Below are 20,622 nucleotides of genomic sequence, written 5' to 3'. Positions count from 1 at the left end.
GAAATTGAAAGACGTCGATCGACTTCCTACCTGGCTCAAGAGCCCGCCGAAACTTCTGAAGGGGGCTCACCTGTGGCGGGTGGCAGCCGACGGGCCTCGGTGGGGGCAAAAGTGGACCCAAAATTGCAGCATAAGCCAGGTACTGGCTTGGCCCAGGGTCGCCCTGCTCCGGACGAAGAGGCCCCGGTGAAAGCCCGCCGGAAGGGGAGCCAGGTGGCCAGGTCTGAGCCCGGTCCTGTTACTCCGCCTATACAGGACAGGGCCAAGAAGACAAGTGGCGCCAAACCAGGGTTTGCTGCCCCGCCAGCAGTGGACCCGGTGGGTAAAACTGGCCATCGTCGATCGATGGGGAAGTTGGAGCAACAGTCCTCAGCAACGCTTGCTGGGGAACAAGCGATGAAAACTTCCCAAGGTAGCGGCAAAGGTTCCGGAAAAGAGGCCTCACAGGCCCCTGTGCAGCAGTTCCAGTCGTCAAATGATGAAAGAAGACGCAGATCCATCAGCCGGGGGCCAGAGATTACATCGAGTGAGAGCAACACAGAGGATATGGACAGCAGTGTGACATTTAAAAGACAAAGAGAAGAAGAAGAGGAAGACATTCAAAGGAAAGCGGCGTGCCGTAGTTCGGACGAGAGCGAGCTCAGGGTCGGGGCATCATCGATCTCAAGCTCCGACCCTCAGAACATCAAGGAGCTGATGACCCCGCAGGCGGGGGATGACGGTACGCAGCTTATTATTGACTTTGATTCTCCAAGCACGGACTCTCCATAAACTATGCCTATCCCTGTAAAAATTGCCTCACTCAATGTGAGGTCCTTAAAGAGCCCTGATCGCAGGGCTGCTTTATTTTCTTATCTAGAGACATGTGACTTTGACCTTTGCCTGCTACAAGAATGTGGAATCCCTAGTAAAATGGACTATAAAGACTTAAAAGAAGACTGGAAGCTGGGCCCATCCATATGGTCCGGTGCAAATGACTGTCGTTCTGTGGGTGTTGGGCTGCTCTGCCGAGGCCAGTCCTTTTCTATTCATACAGTAACTGAGATTGTGCCTGGCAGAGCTCTTTTAATTCATCTATATTTTAATGGACTTTTAATTCGTGTTTTAAATGTGTATGCCCCTCCTGATAAACAGGAGCGGGCAGAACTATTTGAAATTTTACCACTGTTTTGTGTTGGGTCTTCCCCCCTGCTGGTGGGAGGTGATTTTAACTGCATACGTGATGGGGAACACCGGCAGGGTGGGGATATTAATCGTAAAGACCGCACTTCTTACCTGCTTAAAAATTTTATTGATGATTTTAATTTGAAAGATTGCTGGAAGGATCTCTTGCCGGAGGACCCAGGCGCCACATGGTCCAATGGAAGAGTGAGCTCCAGAATCGATTTTATTTTTTCCTCTAGAGCTTTTAAACCCCTGAAATGCACGCTCGAGCAGAATATCTTCTCTGATCATAAGCTCCTCTTGGTGGGCCTGGAGCTAGAGGGGGAGCAAAAAGCAAAAAGGGGCCTCTGGAGATTAAACACCACACTCCTAGAGGACCCTGAGATAAAAGAGGAGTTTGTGCGGACCTACCAATGCTGGCAATCACAAAGAAAACCCCACGAGCCTATGCTGCACTGGTGGGAGGGCACCAAATCTAAAATCAGATTTTTTTTTATCAAAGCAGGTAAGAAGAAGGCAAAAATGGAAAAACAGTGGTTTTATGTTCTTAACATGCGTTTAAATGTACTTTTTAAATTGAAAGAAGCTGGTATGGATGTAGAAAATGATATTTTAAACCTTAAAACTGAAATAAAACATGCCATAGAAAAGAAAGGGAAACAAATCATTTTTAACTCACATGTGCAGCACCTGGAGGAGGGCGAGAAATGTTCCCGTTTCTTTTTTAAAAAAGTGATGAATAGGAGGGATATCATCCAAAACCTTGAGGGTGAATCCACTCCAAAAGGCATGTTAGATGCAGTTTTTAACTTCTACCAGCTTCTTTTTAATAAGAAAGATCTTAATCCATCCTTTTTAGAACATGTTCTTAATTCCCTTGATTTTAAGCTAGATGTTTTAGACCAGGAGGTTTTATCCCGTGATCTTAACTTAGATGAACTTTTATTTGTTTTTAAAAGTTTTTCTAGTGGGAAGGCCCCTGGGGAAGATGGTTTACCCATCGAATTTTATTTAGCTTTTTGGGATATTTTAAAGGATGATATGGTTTTATTGTATAAAGAAACTTTTATTGTTAATGAACTTCCCCCTTCCTGGAGGAGGGGGATTGTATCATTACTTTTTAAAAAGGGTGAAAAGGATATGCTAAAAAATTGGCGCCCCATCACACTTTTAAATGTTGATTATAAAGTTTTAGCCAAGTTATTAGCTGTCCGTTTTAAACCTTTTATTCATAAATTAATTCACCCAAATCAGGTTTGTGGGGTACCTGGAAGGTCTATAGCTGAATCCCTAAATATTTTAAGAGATGTTTTATGGTATTTTAAGGATAGAAATCAAACTGTAGCAATTTTATCCTTAGACTTTGAAAAAGCCTTTGATAGGGTCTCCCATGAATACCTGTTTTTAGTTCTTAAAAAGATGGCAGTGCCTGAAACGATTTTAAGCCGAATCATGCTTTTATACCGATCCTGTTTTAGTCAAGTCTCTGTTAATGGCTTTTTAACCAGCGGTGTTCCTCTTTTATCAGGTGTCAAACAGGGCTGCCCCCTGTCCCCACTCCTTTTTATTTGCGCAATCGAACCACTGATGGCCCTCCTCAGAAAAGACCGGGTAGTAAGAGGCGTACCGATACCTGGTGGAGGAGGGACCCATCTAAAGGTGTTGGGGTACATGGATGATGTCACCATACTGTGCCCGGACTCTCCATCCATGAGGGGGGCATTGAGGAACACCAGCTATTTCTGCGAGGTCTCTGGTTTTAAGCTAAACACAGATAAATGTGACTGTTTTTATATTGGCTCCTGGGATTCATCCATCACCCCAGGAGTCACAATGCAACAGGATCAAATTAAAGTTTTAGGTATTGTTTTTAACCAGGTCAATGATGGGAGCCCTAACTGGGATTCAGCTATAGCTAAGATGGAGAAGAAGATTTTAATGTGGAATCTTAGAAACCTTACCATGGAGGGGAAGATTTTAATAATAAAGATGGTTTTACTCCCTATTATGCTATACATTGCCATGGTATTTCCTCCATCTATTTTATACATTAAAAAAGTAACTAGAATTGTTTTTACTTTTTTATGGGGTTCAAAAATGGAGAAATTAAAGCGTGATTTTATGTACAAAAGTAAAGATAATGGCGGGAAAGATGTTCCTAACCTTTTTACTTTCTTTTACATAAAGTATTTCTGTTTCTGTTTTAAAATTATTAAATCCAATGGCATTTTTAGCTGCTTTTTAAGGTACGCTGCGGGCATGGTTTTTAAAAGATGGTTGCGCATCCCTCTGAACGCTCCGGTGCTTCTGTGTCCCCCAAAACATTATGTGGTGTTGGAAAAGACAGTCAGGCTCCTAGGTCTCCAAGATTTGGAGCCTGACATACTGGGGGACCAGAGAAAGGTATCAAAGGTCCTCAGGCGGAGTGAGGTTACCCTGGCAGTGTCCAATTTCACACAGGCAAGATCCAAAAAGGTATGGCGGAACGTGTACGGGAAGTTTCTGGCGAATGTACACAGGGATCTTGCCTGGGCAATCGTCCACCAGTGCCTCCCTACTCGTGAGTTTCAGCACAGGCGAGGACTGGTGGCGAGAGCCAAGTGCCCGAGAGATGGCTGCGGAGTGGACGAAACGGTGCTGCACATATTTTGGAACTGCCCTTTTGCACGGGAGCTTTGGAGGAAGGTAGGCCCACTTTTGAAGTGGGCCTGCGGCCTAAAAGATTTTAATCACGAATGTGTCTTTTACGGTCTTTTTAACTGCCCCAATTTTAAACAGCAGATGATCTGCTGGATGATTATTAATTGTTTTAAAAATGCCATCTGGAAAGTTAGGAACATCTTACTTTTTAAACATGATTTTATTGATGTTAAAAACTGTATAAAGCTGGCCCTGAGTGAGATGTACATCTATTACCTAAGAGACAAGAAACAGTTGGGGGCCAGCGAGGCAGCATCCATGTGGTGTCTGCCTCTATGGAACGAAATAACAGTATAATCAGTTTTTATGACATTTGTATAATGTTTTATCCTGCCATTTTTATTTTTTCTCCTTTTATTACTGGTTTTATTATTTGTATTTTAAAACTTTTGTGAACCTTTTATTATTTTGCATTTTAAATTTTGTATGGTTTCTTATTTATTCAATAAAATTTTGTTGAAACCTTATCTGTTCTTATCAGTTTAATATCTGATACGTCCCCTATCTGGGGACCATATATTAAATGGATTTTTGAGAACTGGGGCCGATTTCGAAGCTTGCTTCCGTCGCCCTATGCATTGACCCGATATGGCAGTATCTTCGGGTACAGTGCACCACCCCCTTACAGGGTTAAAAAGAAAGATTCCTACTTTCATTGCTACCTGCTTGCTGGCTAGCCAGCTAGCCAGCCCTGTGGGCCTTGCTGCTGCTGCAGCCAAAAAACAAAAGGTGGTGCTGCTGCTGCTTCTGCTGCTTCTGCTTCTGCTTGTGTCTGGCCCCTGTTGGAGCGTCCAGGCACAGGACTTCTGCTGCTGCTGACTAAATGGCCTCCTTAATTGGATCATTTGAGTAGCCAGCACACCTGTGCAGGTAGGGCATGACATGATAGGCAGCTGCCTTGATAGCGGGTGGGTGCTGAATGTTCCTAATTGACAAAATAAGATTAATGCTTATGAAGAAATATAAAATCTCATCCCTTCCCCAATATCGCGCCACACCCCTACCCCTTAATTCCCTGGTTGAACGTGATGGACATATGTCTTTTTTCGACCGTACTAACTATGTAACTATGTAACATAACATGGGGGGGGGGGGGTCTCCTGGCTGTTCACACAGGTGTGTCATTGCTGTACATTGACCATGCATTGCTTCTGTGGTATTGCAAAGGCAAAGACAAATGCTTCCAGCCATCCATTGCACTAATGGATTGGTCATCAGCTGGCTGTCTATGTCCCGCATCAATATAGACCAAAGTACAGAGGGTTAGGCTATGCTATTGTGCACCTACCTGATGCATCAGAAGGTGCGAGGCCCTTGCTAAATTCTGTGCACAGACTTTGAGATCTATGCTTTAGACTGTATCTAAACCTGCTCCAACATGGACTGACATTCTGGCCTACTTTCAGCCGATGCGACTTGTCTGTCGCTGAACAGTCGCTTTTTATGTATTCAGCACCTATGTATAATGTTGTAAAAATGCTCTAGAAGCTAAAGTCGCAGAAATGTCACACATATTTGGCCTGCAACTTTCTGTGCGACAAATTCAGACAGGAAAAATCAGTATAAATCCTTAGAAAATTATCCCCCAGTGTCTCCATCTGCTGGCGGTATTGAATAAGCATTGCTGCACTGATGGGGTATGCATTAGACGAAAAAAAAGAAGAAAAAGAAGAATAATACGCCCAGAAAAGAGGCGAAAAGGAGAAAAACGTAAAAAAACGTGAAAAAAAAGTAAGAGGAAGAGAAGGGAAAAAAAGGTGGAAATGGGTTTAAAAGTGATTTCGGCGGAGAAATATATATATATATATATATATATATATATATATATATATATATGCGCACACACACACATAGATATAAACGTATTCTCCGTTGAGATATTGCAGCCGCTGCTGTGTCCAGGCCCAGGAGCCTTAGCACTGTGCTGTGATGTCACTCAATACCACTGACATCACTAGGTGTAAACAACATCTCTCCTTTGCTGTGTATGTGACTATGGAGCTGTTTGGTGATGTCGTCTATTACGGCCTTCATAGAAGCAACAGGAGATTGTTGCATCCATCTTGAACCCTCAGAACTACAGTGCTATGATGTCACTCACTTCCACAGGCCTTGCAGAGTGTAAACAACAACAACCCAGCTTTGTTGTGTATGTAACCATAGGGATTTGTGATGTCACCTAGAACCTTCACAGCAGCGACAGCTTTATGAGGAGCATCAGCACTGCTCTGCCTGAGCAGAACCATCACCGCCATAGGTTGTCAAATAACCCGGATTTAACCCACACAGGTAAGTCCAATGGGGTGCAGGCATGTCCTCTATGCTTACAGCTTCCCGTGGGTGTTGGTTTGATACCGTTTGGGGACAGCCAAGGAGGCATCTGCAGGCAACAAAGGTAGGTGTGTGCTTGTGTGTGTGTTTCCTATGCAGATCCTAAGCCCAGTGTCACATGCAAGTAGGAGGAGTAAGAAGGGTTCCTGGCAAATCCGGGTTATGGATTGCATTTAAAAAGGCCCCGTGGGAGTGCAATGGGCCCCTGTCTTGCTGCTTAGCAATAATGGTATGGGTTTAGGTTCTGCTGTGTGTACTGGTGGTTGACTGCTCCCCAGCCCAGAGTGTGCATGGAAAATTGTCTGGCAGCCTCCCTGACAGCAAGCAGTGATAGTGCCCATGAAGGGGACCTTGTTGGGCCCGCCCCTTTCACGGTTATCGCTTCTCGGCCTTTTGGCTAAGATCTTGTATCTTGTCAAGGGGCTCTGAGTTCGTCGAACCTTCGGCCTTGAGGCATCGGCGGTTTTTTAGCCGTCTTAAGCCTCATGCTGCTATAGGAGGAGGACTTACAAAGAACGGGAAGGCGATCCCCCATGGCGACCCTTAGGTTTGCTGCGCATACTGAAACTCGGATTAAGAACACCTTCCGTATTGAAGTGGATGAGGAGAAAAAGGAGAAGATGACTTTGGAATTTTTTGTCAAGAGAATTATGCTGGATTTATTGCACATTCAGAGAGAAGATGTGTTTTGCCTAAAAGACCCAGGTAAAGGACTTTTCATTCTTACCTTGACTTCCGCATCTGCATGTGACCATATGTTTGAGAAAGTTCAGGAGCTTGCCAATGAGGAGGATATGAAAGGACTTGTTTTCATTGCTCTATATTCTAATGGCGATGTTCCACTGGTGGTTACTATGCACGATCCATACGTGGATATAAGAGACATTGTCTTATTTTTAAACCAATATTGTGCGGAAGTCAAATACTCTCATAAAATAATGAATGCAATGGACTTTTGGACTGGAAAGCATAAGTTTGCTGTTAAGTTCAGAGAAGATGTGAGAGGAATTGGAGGTCTGTGTCGCCCACCTGCAAATTTTTTAATTGGGCGTAAACGTGGCTATTTATTCTACCCTGGGATGCCGTATTATTGCAGGGAATGCCATGAATATGGTCATACACAAGAATCTTGCAAAGAGGAAGTGGTTATTTGCAAAAGATGTGGCCAAAAAGGCCACACCACTTTGGACTGTCAAAATGAGATTCTGTGTAATGTGTGTAAGCAGAAAGGACACGCTTTTAAGGATTGTCCTCAACGCTCCTGGGCCAATATTGTGGCTACGTCGGCTGGTCCCTCGATGAGGAAGAGCTCCATGGATGCTGTGCCTGTGCCTAAGACCCACACCCTGAAAGTGATGCCTGAGTCTTCTGCTACCGGAATTCCTGTGATACCTGCTGTGGCTCATGTCTCCAAAAGCATTGTGTCCCCGGGGAAGGTCGTGGGACCTGAGACAGAAGTGAGGGGTTCTCCTCTCATGGAAGTTGAGGGTCCTGGACCGCCCAGAAGGGATACAGAGGAGATGGATGTAGAAGAACGGCGAAAGAGGAAAAGCAGAGACCGGAAAGAGGAAAAGGGCCTTAACATCAAAAGGAGTGGTCGAGTTAGTGCGGACGAGGGGAACGTGGAGATTGTCTGCCAAAAGGTTATAACAGCATCCGACCCTGTTAATATTGAGGAATTTGTGTCACCACCTACAGATTGGGGTTCTTTGTCTGAGGATAATGAATGACCCAGGAGCTACCAAGTGTTAATATCTCCTCCTTCAATGTGAGGAGTTTGAAGAGCCCAGAGAGGAGGGCTGCTTTATTTTCTTTCTTGTCTTCTTTGCCTACAGACATTTTATTTTTACAGGAATGTGCCATTGATTATGATATCAATTATTCATCTTTGAGATCTGAATGGACTCTTGGCCCGTCTGTGTGGTCAGGGGATAATGAGAGGAAAGTGACTGGTGTTGGCATACTGTTCAAGAGCAGTGAGTATAAAGTTACCTCCTTCACAGACATTGTACCCGGTAGAGCCCTGCTCGTTCATATTATTTATAATGACATGAATATGAGACTTTTAAATGTATATGCCTCTCCAGATAAGGATGAAAGATCTGATTTATTAGAGAAAATTCAGTTTTATTTACCGGGTTCATCCCCGCTTATCATCGCTGGTGATTTTAATTGTATAATGGCAGGAGAGGAGCGGGCTGGAGGATCTGAACAAAGGAAAGATAAGACTGAAAAACAACTAAAGGATTTTATAGTTGATTTTAATTTAAAAGATTTGTGGAGAACCTCTTTCCCTAATGACCCTGGGTATACCTGGGGGAATAGCCTTTATATGTCAAGGATTGATTATATTTTTGCTTCTGGATTTGCATTTTATGGGAATATGCAATTGACTTCTACCTTTTTTTCAGATCATAAGATTTTATCTGCTACATGTAAGTTTGATGGGGTTTGCAGAGCCAAAGGAGTCTGGCGTCTGAATATCTCTTTGCTTGAAGATGAAGAAATTAAATGTAATTTTATCTATCTTTTTAAAAAATTGCAGAACTCAAGGACTAATTTTAATTCTCTTTTAGCATGGTGGGAATTCTGCAAGGTAAAATTTAAAGAGTATTTTATTAAGATGGGTGTTAAAAAAACAAAAGAGAAATTGAAATGGTATAGAGATCTTAACACAAAACTACAAACCTATTATCAACTCAAAGAGCTGGGTGTATATGTAGACGATCTGATTTTAAGTGTTAAAAGTGATATTCAGAAGGCTATAACTAACAAAGGGAAAGAAATAATTTTTAACTCCAAAGTTGAATGTAAAGAGAAGGATGAAAAGTGTACAAGATTCTTTTTTAAAAAGGTAATGGAAACAAAAAAGTTAATGATTAACATTGAGGATGAAACTACTAATGTAGGAATGTTATCCAAAGCTAAATCCTTTTATCAAGATCTGTTTAATGAGAAACCCATTGATATATCTGCTGCTAATTTTCTCCTAAGCACTTTAGATTGTGGTTTAAGTAAGGAGGACCAAGATGCACTTTGCACAGAAGTAAGATGCCAAGAATTAGAAATTGCTGCTAAAAGTTTATCCACAGGTAAAACACCAGGTTCTGATGGACTTCCTGTAGAGTTTTATAAAACCTTTTGGGAGATTTTTAAAGATGATTTGCTTAATATTTTTAAGGAGGCTTTTAATTCTGATGTTCTACCTTTATCTTGGAGGAGTGGTATAGTGTCTCTGATCCCCAAAAAGGGGGATAGGAACAGCTTAGAAAATTGGAGACCAATTACGCTTCTTAATGTTGATTATAAGATTATGTCAAAAATTTTTGTTAACAGAATGAAGCCGTTTTTGTACAAGGTCATCCATGTGGATCAGGTATGTGGTGTCCCAGGAAGGAGTGTAGCTGAACCTTTAAATGCTATTAGGGACGTCATATGGTATCAGCAAGAGCGGAATCAAAATCTAGCCATTCTATCTCTAGATTTTCATAAAGCGTTCGATAGAGTATCACATTGTTTTTTATGGATGGTTTTACAACGCATGGGTTTTCCTAACATATTTATTAAGCAAATTGCTCTCTTATATAAAGGTTCTTTTAGCAGGATTTTAATAAATGGTTTCCTTACAGATTTTATTAATTTATCATCAGGGGTAAAGCAAGGCTGCCCTCTGTCTCCTATACTGTTTATATGTGCAATAGAACCTCTGTTAAACTTAATAAGGAATGATAAAATAATAAAAGGAGTGCCAGTTCCTGGAGGTAATAATGCCACCCTTAAAGTGTGTGGCTATATGGATGATATTAATGTTTTTTGTGAAAGTGCCTTCTCTTTACAAAGAGTTGTTGATGTTACTGATTTCTTTTGTAAAGCTTCTGCTTTTAAACTTAATTTATCTAAATGTGACTGTTTTTATATAGGTAAATGGGAAAACGTGCAAATACCAAACCTAAAATTACAGTCAGAAAAAATAAAAATCCTTGGAGTCATCTTTGATAAAAATAACAATGGTGAGGAAAGTTGGCTAATGGTAAAAGAAAAGGTAAAGAAAAAGGTAGACTTTTGGTCCCTTAGGAAATTATCCTTAGAAGGTAAAATTTTGGTGATTAAGGCTATGCTAATACCCATTATGCTCTATTTAAATATGATTTATCCTCCTAATGAACTTATGTCTAGGCAACTTCAGAGGATTCTCTTTGAGTTTCTATGGAGTTCTAAAGCAGAAAAATTAAAAAGAGATACTATGTATAAGTCACAAAAAAATGGAGGAAAACAGGTTCCCTGTATTAGAAAATTTTTATACTTAAGGTTTTTTAGTTGGTGTTTTAGGGGACTTTTTATGAAAAGTGTATGGTCCTGTTTTTTAAAGTACTCTGCGGGACATATTTTTAGAAAAAGAGAATGGGTGTTTTTATCATTATCTTCTCCTGTACTTTTAACTCCGCCTAAACATTATGCCATCTTAGAAAAAATTATACGTATGTATAACCTTAAAGACTTTGACTTGTTAACCTTGAGGGACGCTCGCAAGATAGAAGTACAGTTAAATTTGCAAGAAGAAATATGTATGGTCTCTAATTTTTCTTATAATAGGTGTGTACAAATATGGAAAAAGGTAAACGAGCCATATCTTTTTAATGAGCACAAGGATTTAGCATGGATGATTATCCATGAGTGTCTTCCGGTAAGATTTTTCCAATATAGAAGAGGTCTAAATGCTGTATGTGTCTGTCCCCGGGAAAATTGCAATATAGATGAAACTGTTTTGCACCTTTTCTGGAATTGTTATTTTGCACAAAAGGTTTTTAGACTAATTGGTTCTTTATTGAAATTCCTAACAGGTCTAAAAGTTTTAAATCATGAAGTTGTTTTATATGGCAAAAGTGATGGAGTTACGAAAGAAAAAGAGAGAATTTTGTGGATTTTTATCAACTGTACAAAAAATGTATTATGGAAAGTTCGTAATATCCTTGTCTTCAAAAGAGATTTTATTTGTGAAAAAGAATGTTTGAAGATGATATACAGTGAAGTTTACTTGTACTATTTAATTGATAAAAAGAGATATGGGCAGAAAAAAGCATTAGCTATGTGGAATTTACATTTATGGAAAACAGTATTTGATGTATTGTAAACATTTTTTGTGATGTATTTAAGTTTTTGAGTTTTTTCAATAAAAATGTAAAAAAAAAAAAAAAAAAAAAAAATCTGTTCTTATCAGTTTAATATCTGATACGTCCCCTATCTGGGGACCATATATTAAATGGATTTTTGAGAACGGGGGCCGATTTCGAAGCTTGCTTCCGTCGCCCTATGCATTGACCCGATATGGCAGTATCTTCGGGTACAGTGCACCACCCCCTTACAGGGTTAAAAAGAAAGATTCCTACTTTCATTGCTACCTGCTTGCTGGCTAGCCAGCTAGCCAGCCCTGTGGGCCTTGCTGCTGCTGCAGCCAAAAAACAAAAGGTGGTGCTGCTGCTGCTTCTGCTGCTTCTGCTTCTGCTTGTGTCTGGCCCCTGTTGGAGCGTCCAGGCACAGGACTTCTGCTGCTGCTGACTAAATGGCCTCCTTAATTGGATCATTTGAGTAGCCAGCACACCTGTGCAGGTAGGGCATGACATGATAGGCAGCTGCCTTGATAGCGGGTGGGTGCTGAATGTTCCTAATTGACAAAATAAGATTAATGCTTATGAAGAAATATAAAATCTCATCCCTTCCCCAATATCGCGCCACACCCCTACCCCTTAATTCCCTGGTTGAACGTGATGGACATATGTCTTTTTTCGACCGTACTAACTATGTAACTATGTAACATAACATGGGGGGGGGGGGGGGGGGGTCTCCTGGCTGTTCACACAGGTGTGTCATTGCTGTACATTGACCATGCATTGCTTCTGTGGTATTGCAAAGGCAAAGACAAATGCTTCCAGCCATCCATTGCACTAATGGATTGGTCATCAGCTGGCTGTCTATGTCCCGCATCAATATAGACCAAAGTACAGAGGGTTAGGCTATGCTATTGTGCACCTACCTGATGCATCAGAAGGTGCGAGGCCCTTGCTAAATTCTGTGCACAGACTTTGAGATCTATGCTTTAGACTGTATCTAAACCTGCTCCAACATGGACTGACATTCTGGCCTACTTTCAGCCGATGCGACTTGTCTGTCGCTGAACAGTCGCTTTTTATGTATTCAGCACCTATGTATAATGTTGTAAAAATGCTCTAGAAGCTAAAGTCGCAGAAATGTCACACATATTTGGCCTGCAACTTTCTGTGCGACAAATTCAGACAGGAAAAATCAGTATAAATCCTTAGAAAATTATCCCCCAGTGTCTCCATCTGCTGGCGGTATTGAATAAGCATTGCTGCACTGATGGGGTATGCATTAGACGAAAAAAAAGAAGAAAAAGAAGAATAATACGCCCAGAAAAGAGGCGAAAAGGAGAAAAACGTAAAAAAACGTGAAAAAAAAGTAAGAGGAAGAGAAGGGAAAAAAGGTGGAAATGGGTTTAAAAGTGATTTCGGCGGAGAAATATATATATATATATATATATATATATATATATATATATATATATATGCGCACACACACACATAGATATAAACGTATTCTCCGTTGAGATATTGCAGCCGCTGCTGTGTCCAGGCCCAGGAGCCTTAGCACTGTGCTGTGATGTCACTCAATACCACTGACATCACTAGGTGTAAACAACATCTCTCCTTTGCTGTGTATGTGACTATGGAGCTGTTTGGTGATGTCGTCTATTACGGCCTTCATAGAAGCAACAGGAGATTGTTGCATCCATCTTGAACCCTCAGAACTACAGTGCTATGATGTCACTCACTTCCACAGGCCTTGCAGAGTGTAAACAACAACAACCCAGCTTTGTTGTGTATGTAACCATAGGGATTTGTGATGTCACCTAGAACCTTCACAGCAGCGACAGCTTTATGAGGAGCATCAGCACTGCTCTGCCTGAGCAGAACCATCACCGCCATAGGTTGTCAAATAACCCGGATTTAACCCACACAGGTAAGTCCAATGGGGTGCAGGCATGTCCTCTATGCTTACAGCTTCCCGTGGGTGTTGGTTTGATACCGTTTGGGGACAGCCAAGGAGGCATCTGCAGGCAACAAAGGTAGGTGTGTGCTTGTGTGTGTGTTTCCTATGCAGATCCTAAGCCCAGTGTCACATGCAAGTAGGAGGAGTAAGAAGGGTTCCTGGCAAATCCGGGTTATGGATTGCATTTAAAAAGGCCCCGTGGGAGTGCAATGGGCCCCTGTCTTGCTGCTTAGCAATAATGGTATGGGTTTAGGTTCTGCTGTGTGTACTGGTGGTTGACTGCCCCCCAGCCCAGAGTGTGCATGGAAAATTGTCTGGCAGCCTCCCTGACAGCAAGCAGTGATAGTGCCCATGAAGGGGACCTTGTTGGGCCCGCCCCTTTCACGGTTATCGCTTCTCGGCCTTTTGGCTAAGATCACGTGTGGATTTCTGTGCGTGGTTTGGGTTGAAAGGAGTGGTGATCGGGGCCCTCTTTACGGGGGGCCCTGGATTGTTGCTGAGCTGCGATCGTGGGTTTTACCTGCAAAAATGAGCGAGAAGGCGCGTGGACTTGAGGACACGGTGCGGATCTACGTTCCTGGCGAGCACCGGGGGACGATCGGACTTGACCAAATCGTTGTGGAGATTCTTCGCAAGCTTGATTACCTACAGGTATGGAATGTATTGGCTATACAGGATTTTCCTAGGCAAGGAATTTATGATATTACTTTTTGTGGTTCTGAGATTTGCCAGAAAGTCTACATGGATCTTGAAGAAATGAAGAGGAAAAGTGAGCCTGCTATAATGAAGAAGATTAAAGTGGAACCTTTATTTATGAATACAACAAAGGTAGTAATTGTCCACATGTATAATCCTAAGGTTTCTGATGAAATGGTTACAAACTTTTTGTTCCGGTATTGCGAGGAAGTGAAATTTATAGGAAGACTTAAGAACAAGTTTGGGTACTTTAATTGTAAGAGAAAGTTTATTGTAAAATTTAAAAAAGATGAAGGAATGCAAGATGGAAGGAAGAGCATACCACAGGTGTTTTCTATCGGAGGAGAGAGAGGTTTCTGCTTTTATGAAGGCCAGTTGCAATATTGTAGAAAGTGCCATGCCTATGGCCATGTGCAGGATTATTGCCCTGAGAAAGGTGAATGTTGCAGAAATTGTGGGAAAACTGGTCATGAAGCAAGTATCTGTACAGAGAAGAAGACATGTGATATCTGTGGAAGTGAGGAACATTTGGCAAGAGGCTGTGATATGTGGTATAAAAAGAAGAGAAGTTATGCTGATGCAGCTGGGAATAGAGGAGAACAAAGAGAAAAAGGGTGAGGGAGGTTTGTTCCTGGAGTTGGTGAGAGTGTGAGTGTGAGTGTTAATGTGGCACAGGTGGCTGAGGAAAGTTCTGTGATAGTGGAGCACATTAGCACTCAGGAGAGGTCAGGGGAGGAGGGTGTTTCCACTGCTGTGACTGGTGAGGAGACAGGTGTGGGAGGTGAATTTACCTTGGTGAAAAAGAAAAAAGCAAAAAAAGTGAAAGTGGTGGAGAAAATTGAGACAGTGTATGGTGATGTTCTTTCTAGTGAAGAGGCTATGGATGATATTGAATGTCCAAACCCAATTGTGGGGGAGGAGGAGGGAATGGAAGTTGTTGGGTCATCTCAGAGATCTCTAACACCTGGTCAGAGAGTTTCTCGCAGTAAGGAAGAAGAGGAGGAGGAAGATGAGGATGTGCAGGTTGTGAATAAAAGGTGTAAGACAGGGAGCTGGTCTGAGGATCAGGAAGCCCTTGTTCTTGGTAGTGATAATGAAATAGACAGGGACTCTAACATAGGGTCGCCTGATTGTTTTGCAAGTTTACATAGGAAAGTTGAAGGCCAAAATGTTAATTTCTAAGTTAAGATGGATTTTAAAGCATTTGGTTTTCTTTTCCTAGTTATTATGACTTTGGTTGTAACAACTATTAATGTAAGAAGTATTGAGTCTGAAATTAGGAGAGCTGCAATTTTTGATATTCTTGAGAATGTTAGAAGTGATGTGATATGTTTACAGGAGTGTGCAATAAAGTCAGCACCTTATGCAAATGAGTGGAAGTGTGGGCAGTCCTTCTGGTCCACATGTGCAGAAAACAAAAATGAAGGTGTGGGGATTTTATTGCAAAACAGGGACATTAAAGTTTTAAATTGCCAAATTTTAGTACCTGGTCGTTGTATGGTTTTAAATTTTGAGGTTTTGGGCCAGAGGATGAGAATTTTTAATGTGTATGCTCCAGCAGAAAAACAAGCACGTTTGTCTTTTTTAGAGTCCCTTAAGTTTTTTATCCCTGGTCGTGAAGATACTATTATTGTTGGCGATTTTAACTGCATTAGATCCGTCAATGATCGTGAGAGCTCTGCTGAGGTTAGAACTGATATTACTTCCAATGTTTTAAATCAAATTATTCAAGACTTGCATTTTACTGATGTTGGACTGATGGTTAGCACTGATGAAAGATATACGTACATATCAGATAGTGGCCGCTGTAAATCCCGGATCGATTACATCCTGGTCTCTGATGGGATTAAGGTGGTCCGGTGCAATCAAATGATGTCAACTTTCTCAGACCACAAGATGGTGTCGGCTGAGATAAGTGTCACAGAGTCCCTTCATTTTGGGAGGGGGCTCTGGAAATTAAATGTAAGTCTATTGGAAGATGAGGAAGTAATGGCTGGTTTTAATCATGTGTTTTTATCCTGTGTTTCTAAACAACCTGATTTTAGTAATGTCTTAGTGTGGTGGGAATGGGCTAAAGGAGAGTTTTCTAATTTCTTTAAGATGTTTTGCATAAAGAGAGCACAAGAGAAGAGGAGGAGTGATGAAAGGCTTGTATCCCGGTTAGAGACTCTCTATAAGTTTAAACGTGTTGGTGTGGAGGTGGAGGATGAGATTGTTAAGGTGAAGGGGGAGGTGAAAAAAAGGTTGTTGGAAAAGGGAAGGAATATTGTATATAAGTCTAAAGTGCAGCACCTAGAAGAAAATGAGCAGTGTACACGGTATTTCTTTAAAAAATGTTTTAATGCTAAAGGTGTTTTTAAATCTGTTTTTACCCCTACGGGGGAAGTTTCTGGAGAGGAGATGGTGAAGGAGATTGGCAGATTTTATGAGACACTCTTTAGTAATAAGAGCAGAGCCAGTGAGACGGAGATGAATGATTATTGTAATATTTTGGAGAATAATGTTCCTGTTGAAAAAGTAGATTTTTTGATTGATGATGTTAGTGAAGGGGAGATCAAGCAGGCCCTGGATAAGATGGCCAAAGGGAAGACACCAGGCTGTGATGGTCTCCCCGCTGAGTTTTATTCCGCGTTCTGGAATATTTTAAGTAAAGAGTTTACACGGGTGGTGCAATATGTTTTTAACTCAGGTGTTTTAGCTGAATCTATGAAGAAAGGGGTCATAACATTAATTCATAAAAAAGGTGATGGCAGAGATCTTAAAAATTGGAGACCTATAACTTTATTAAATTGTGACTACAAGATAATTGCTAAGATTGTGGCTAATAGACTGAGTGATGTAGTGGACCACCTTGTGGGAGAATACCAAGTTTGTGCAGTACCGAAAAGAAAAATAACAGATAATTTATTGCTTTTAAGAGACTCTATTTATTACAGTAACTTTAACAAGAATGCACTGTTTGTTGAGTCCATAGATTTCGAAAAGGCTTATGATAAGGTTGCACATGATTTTATGTTCATTGCTTTAAAACACTTAGGTATTCCAGAAAAGTTATTATCTGTTATTATGAGTTTTTATCATGGGGTGACAAGTCAGATTTTAGTAAATGGGCATGTGGGGCCTGCTTTTAATGTCTTGTCTGGAGTCAGACAGGGATGCCCACTCTCCCCAATTCTGTTTATATGCGTTATAGAGGGCCTGTTGAAGAATGTGCAGAAAGATAAATGTGTGAGTGGTGTTTTTATTCCAGGTAGTGATGGTAGTAAGTTAAAGGTTTTAAGTTATATGGACGATGTGGTTTTTACTTGTACATCCCAAGCAGATCTCAACAGAGTAAATTTGCATGTGAGGATTTTTTGTTGTGTGGCTGGGATGAATGTGAACTGGGGGAAGTGCCAATTATGCAGTTTTGGGAACCAAGAGAATATAGTAGTGGATGGTGTTAAGGAAAAAGAAGACATTGAAGTGCTAGGAGTGATATTTGATAAAGACCTCAAAGGAAAGAAAAGTTATGAGACTTTGGACAGTAAAATTGAGAAGAAGCTATCCTTCTGGAGGTTAAGGAACTTGTCACTTAAAGGGAAAGTTCTTATCATTAAGTCTGTAATCCTACCGCTTCTCTTGTATACGGCTATGGTGCTTCCTCCAGGGAAGTTATGGACTAGGAGAGTCACAAGGAAGCTTTTTGTGTTCTTCTGGGGGTCTAAGATGGAGAAAATGAGAAGAGAAGAAGTGATGAAGAGTATGAATTTGGGCGGATATAACTTTCCAAACATTGATCTGTTTTTAAAGGTGCACTATTTTCTTTTAATTTTTAAATTGATACAGTGCAATAATAGGGCGGCAGACATGAGTAAATACCTTGCAGGATGGTTGTTTTCCAAATGGGGCTGGTGTGAGAGGGATTTGAGGAGACCCATAGCACATGTGATACCTACCTTCTATGTGCTCCTCAGGTCTTTCAATGATCAATTTGGTTTGAGCTCTTTAGGTGAACCTGATAAAAAGAAAATAGAACAAGAAATAAGGAAAAATGAGAGATTATATGAAGTACCATTCTGCACTAATGCTCAGTCTGTGAAGATTTGGAAGTTTTTTAAAGTTATTGGACTATCAAACAGACAAAAAGACGTTAGTTGGATGTCCTTTCATGGCTGCCTCCCAACCCGATCTTTTTTAAATGGAAGAGGTTTGAGAATAAGTGACAGATGCCCAAGAGAGGGTTGTGGAGGTAGAGAAGACTTAGTGCACCTTTATTGGGACTGTTTTTATGCAAAAGAATTTTTTATGTTTTTAAAGAAGTTTTTAATCCAACTCACTGGATATAACAGTTTTTCTTTTGAGAAAGTTTTTATTGGTCAAGATCTTAGTAAAAAGGAAGATACACGTACTAATTGGATTCTTTTTTCTGTTTTTAAAGAGGTTTTATGGGACTCACGCAATTTGCTTGTTTTTAAAAATGTTGTTATTTCTCCGAGGGAATTGAAAAGATTGTTTTTAGGAAGGATTTTTACTATCTTTCTACTGGACAAAAAGAGAATTGGTGAAGAAGAAGCGGAGAAAATCTGGATGCATACACGATGGAAAAATTTATAAGAAGTACGTAAAGGAGAAAGCTGTAAGTTTTTGACCAATTTCTGTGATTGTTTTTGACATGTTTTTTTGTTTTGTTGTTTGGTCACTTTTTCTTGGCACTCGGTTCCCTTAGTTAGTTTTTTCCGTATGATGTTTTTTCAGATATTGTTTTAAGTGACGAGTCTTGGTAGGTGACCTGATGATCGTCCAAACAATAGTCTGTAACTGAGGAAAAAAAAAAAAATAAAAAAAAAAAAAAAATAAATAAAAATCTGTTCTTATCAGTTTAATATCTGATACGTCCCCTATCTGGGGACCATATATTAAATGGATTTTTGAGAACGGGGGCCGATTTCGAAGCTTGCTTCCGTCGCCCTATGCATTGACCCGATATGGCAGTATCTTCGGGTACAGTGCACCACCCCCTTACAGGGTTAAAAAGAAAGATTCCTACTTTCATTGCTACCTGCTTGCTGGCTAGCCAGCTAGCCAGCCCTGTGGGCCTTGCTGCTGCTGCTGCTGCTGCAGCCAAAAAACAAAAGGTGGTGCTGCTGCTGCTTCTGCTGCTTCTGCTTGTGTCTGGCCGCTGTTGGAGCGTCCAGGCACAGGACTTCTGCTGCTGCTGACTAAATGGCCTCCTTAATTGGATCATTTGAATAGCCAGCACACCTGTGCAGGTAGGGCATGACATGATAGGCAGCTGCCTTGATAGCGGGTGGGTGCTGAATGTTCCTAATTGACAAAATAAGATTAATGCTTATGAAGAAATATAAAATCTCATCCCTTCCCCAATATCGCGCCACACCCCTACCCCTTAATTCCCTGGTTGAACTTGATGGACATATGTCTTTTTTCGACCGTACTAACTATGTAACTATGTAACATAACATGGGGGGGTCTCCTGGCTGTTCACACAGGTGTGTCATTGCTGTACATTGACCATGCATTGCTTCTGTGGTATTGCAAAGGCAAAGACAAATGCTTCCAGCCATCCATTGCACTAATGGATTGGTCATCAGCTGGCTGTCTATGTCCCGCATCAATATAGACCAAAGTACAGAGGGTTAGGCTATGCTATAGTGCACCTACCTGATGCATCAGAAGGTGCGAGGCCCTTGCTAAATTCTGTGCACAGACTTTGAGATCTATGCTTTAGACTGTATCTAAACCTGCTCCAACATGGACTGACATTCTGGCCTACTTTCAGCCGATGCGACTTGTCTGTCGCTGAACAGTCGCTTTTTATGTATTCAGCACCTATGTATAATGTTGTAAAAATGCTCTAGAAGCTAAAGTCGCAGAAATGTCACACATATTTGGCCTGCAACTTTCTGTGCGACAAATTCAGACAGGAAAAATCAGTATAAATCCTTAGAAAATTATCCCCCAGTGTCTCCATCTGCTGGCGGTATTGAATAAGCATTGCTGCACTGATGGGGTATGCATTAGACGAAAAAAAAGAAGAAAAAGAAGAATAATACGCCCAGAAAAGAGGCGAAAAGGAGAAAAACGTAAAAAAACGTGAAAAAAAAGTAAGAGGAAGAGAAGGGAAAAAAAGGTGGAAATGGGTTTAAAAGTGATTTCGGCGGAGAAATATATATATATATATATATATATATATATATATATATATATATACGCGCACACACACACACATATATATAAACGTATTCTCCGTTGAGATATTGCAGCCGCTGCTGTGTCCAGGCCCAGGAGCCTTAGCACTGTGCTGTGATGTCACTCAATACCACTGACATCACTAGGTGTAAACAACATCTCTCCTTTGCTGTGTATGTGACTATGGAGCTGTTTGGTGATGTCGTCTATTATGGCCTTCATAGAAGCAACAGGAGATTGTTGCATCCATCTAGAACCCTCAGAACTACAGTGCTATGATGTCACTCACTTCCACAGGCCTTGCAGAGTGTAAACAACAACAACCCAGCTTTGTTGTGTATGTAACCATAGGGATTGTGATGTCACCTAGAACCTTCACAGCAGCGACAGCTTTATGAGGAGCATCAGCACTGCTCTGCCTGAGCAGAACCATCACCGCCATAGGTTGTCAAATAACCCGGATTTAACCCACAC

The 20,622-nt window shown here is 41.2% G+C and overlaps 2 non-coding genes and 1 pseudogene across 2 annotated transcripts; all 3 read left to right on the top strand.

The window, feature by feature from the left end:
• The first annotated feature begins 4,298 nt into the window (after positions 1-4,298).
• LOC130322169 (U2 spliceosomal RNA) lies at positions 4,299-4,484 on the top strand. Its single transcript, XR_008867750.1, has one exon. It is a non-coding gene; the product is annotated as a U2 spliceosomal RNA (small nuclear RNA).
• A 6,869-nt stretch (positions 4,485-11,353) lies between these two features.
• LOC130322185 (U2 spliceosomal RNA) lies at positions 11,354-11,552 on the top strand. Its single transcript, XR_008867756.1, has one exon. It is a non-coding gene; the product is annotated as a U2 spliceosomal RNA (small nuclear RNA).
• Positions 11,553-18,789: 7,237 nt separating this feature from the next.
• On the top strand, positions 18,790-18,955 carry LOC130322194 (U2 spliceosomal RNA; annotated as a pseudogene).
• Positions 18,956-20,622: the final 1,667 nt, after the last annotated feature.

The sequence above is a fragment of the Hyla sarda genome, unplaced genomic scaffold (assembly GCF_029499605.1).
Source record: "Hyla sarda isolate aHylSar1 unplaced genomic scaffold, aHylSar1.hap1 scaffold_231, whole genome shotgun sequence".
In the NCBI taxonomy this organism is placed as follows: domain Eukaryota; kingdom Metazoa; phylum Chordata; class Amphibia; order Anura; family Hylidae; genus Hyla; species Hyla sarda.
The sequence above is the reverse complement of the archived record's forward strand: the minus strand, read 5'-3'. Positions and strand labels throughout refer to the sequence as shown.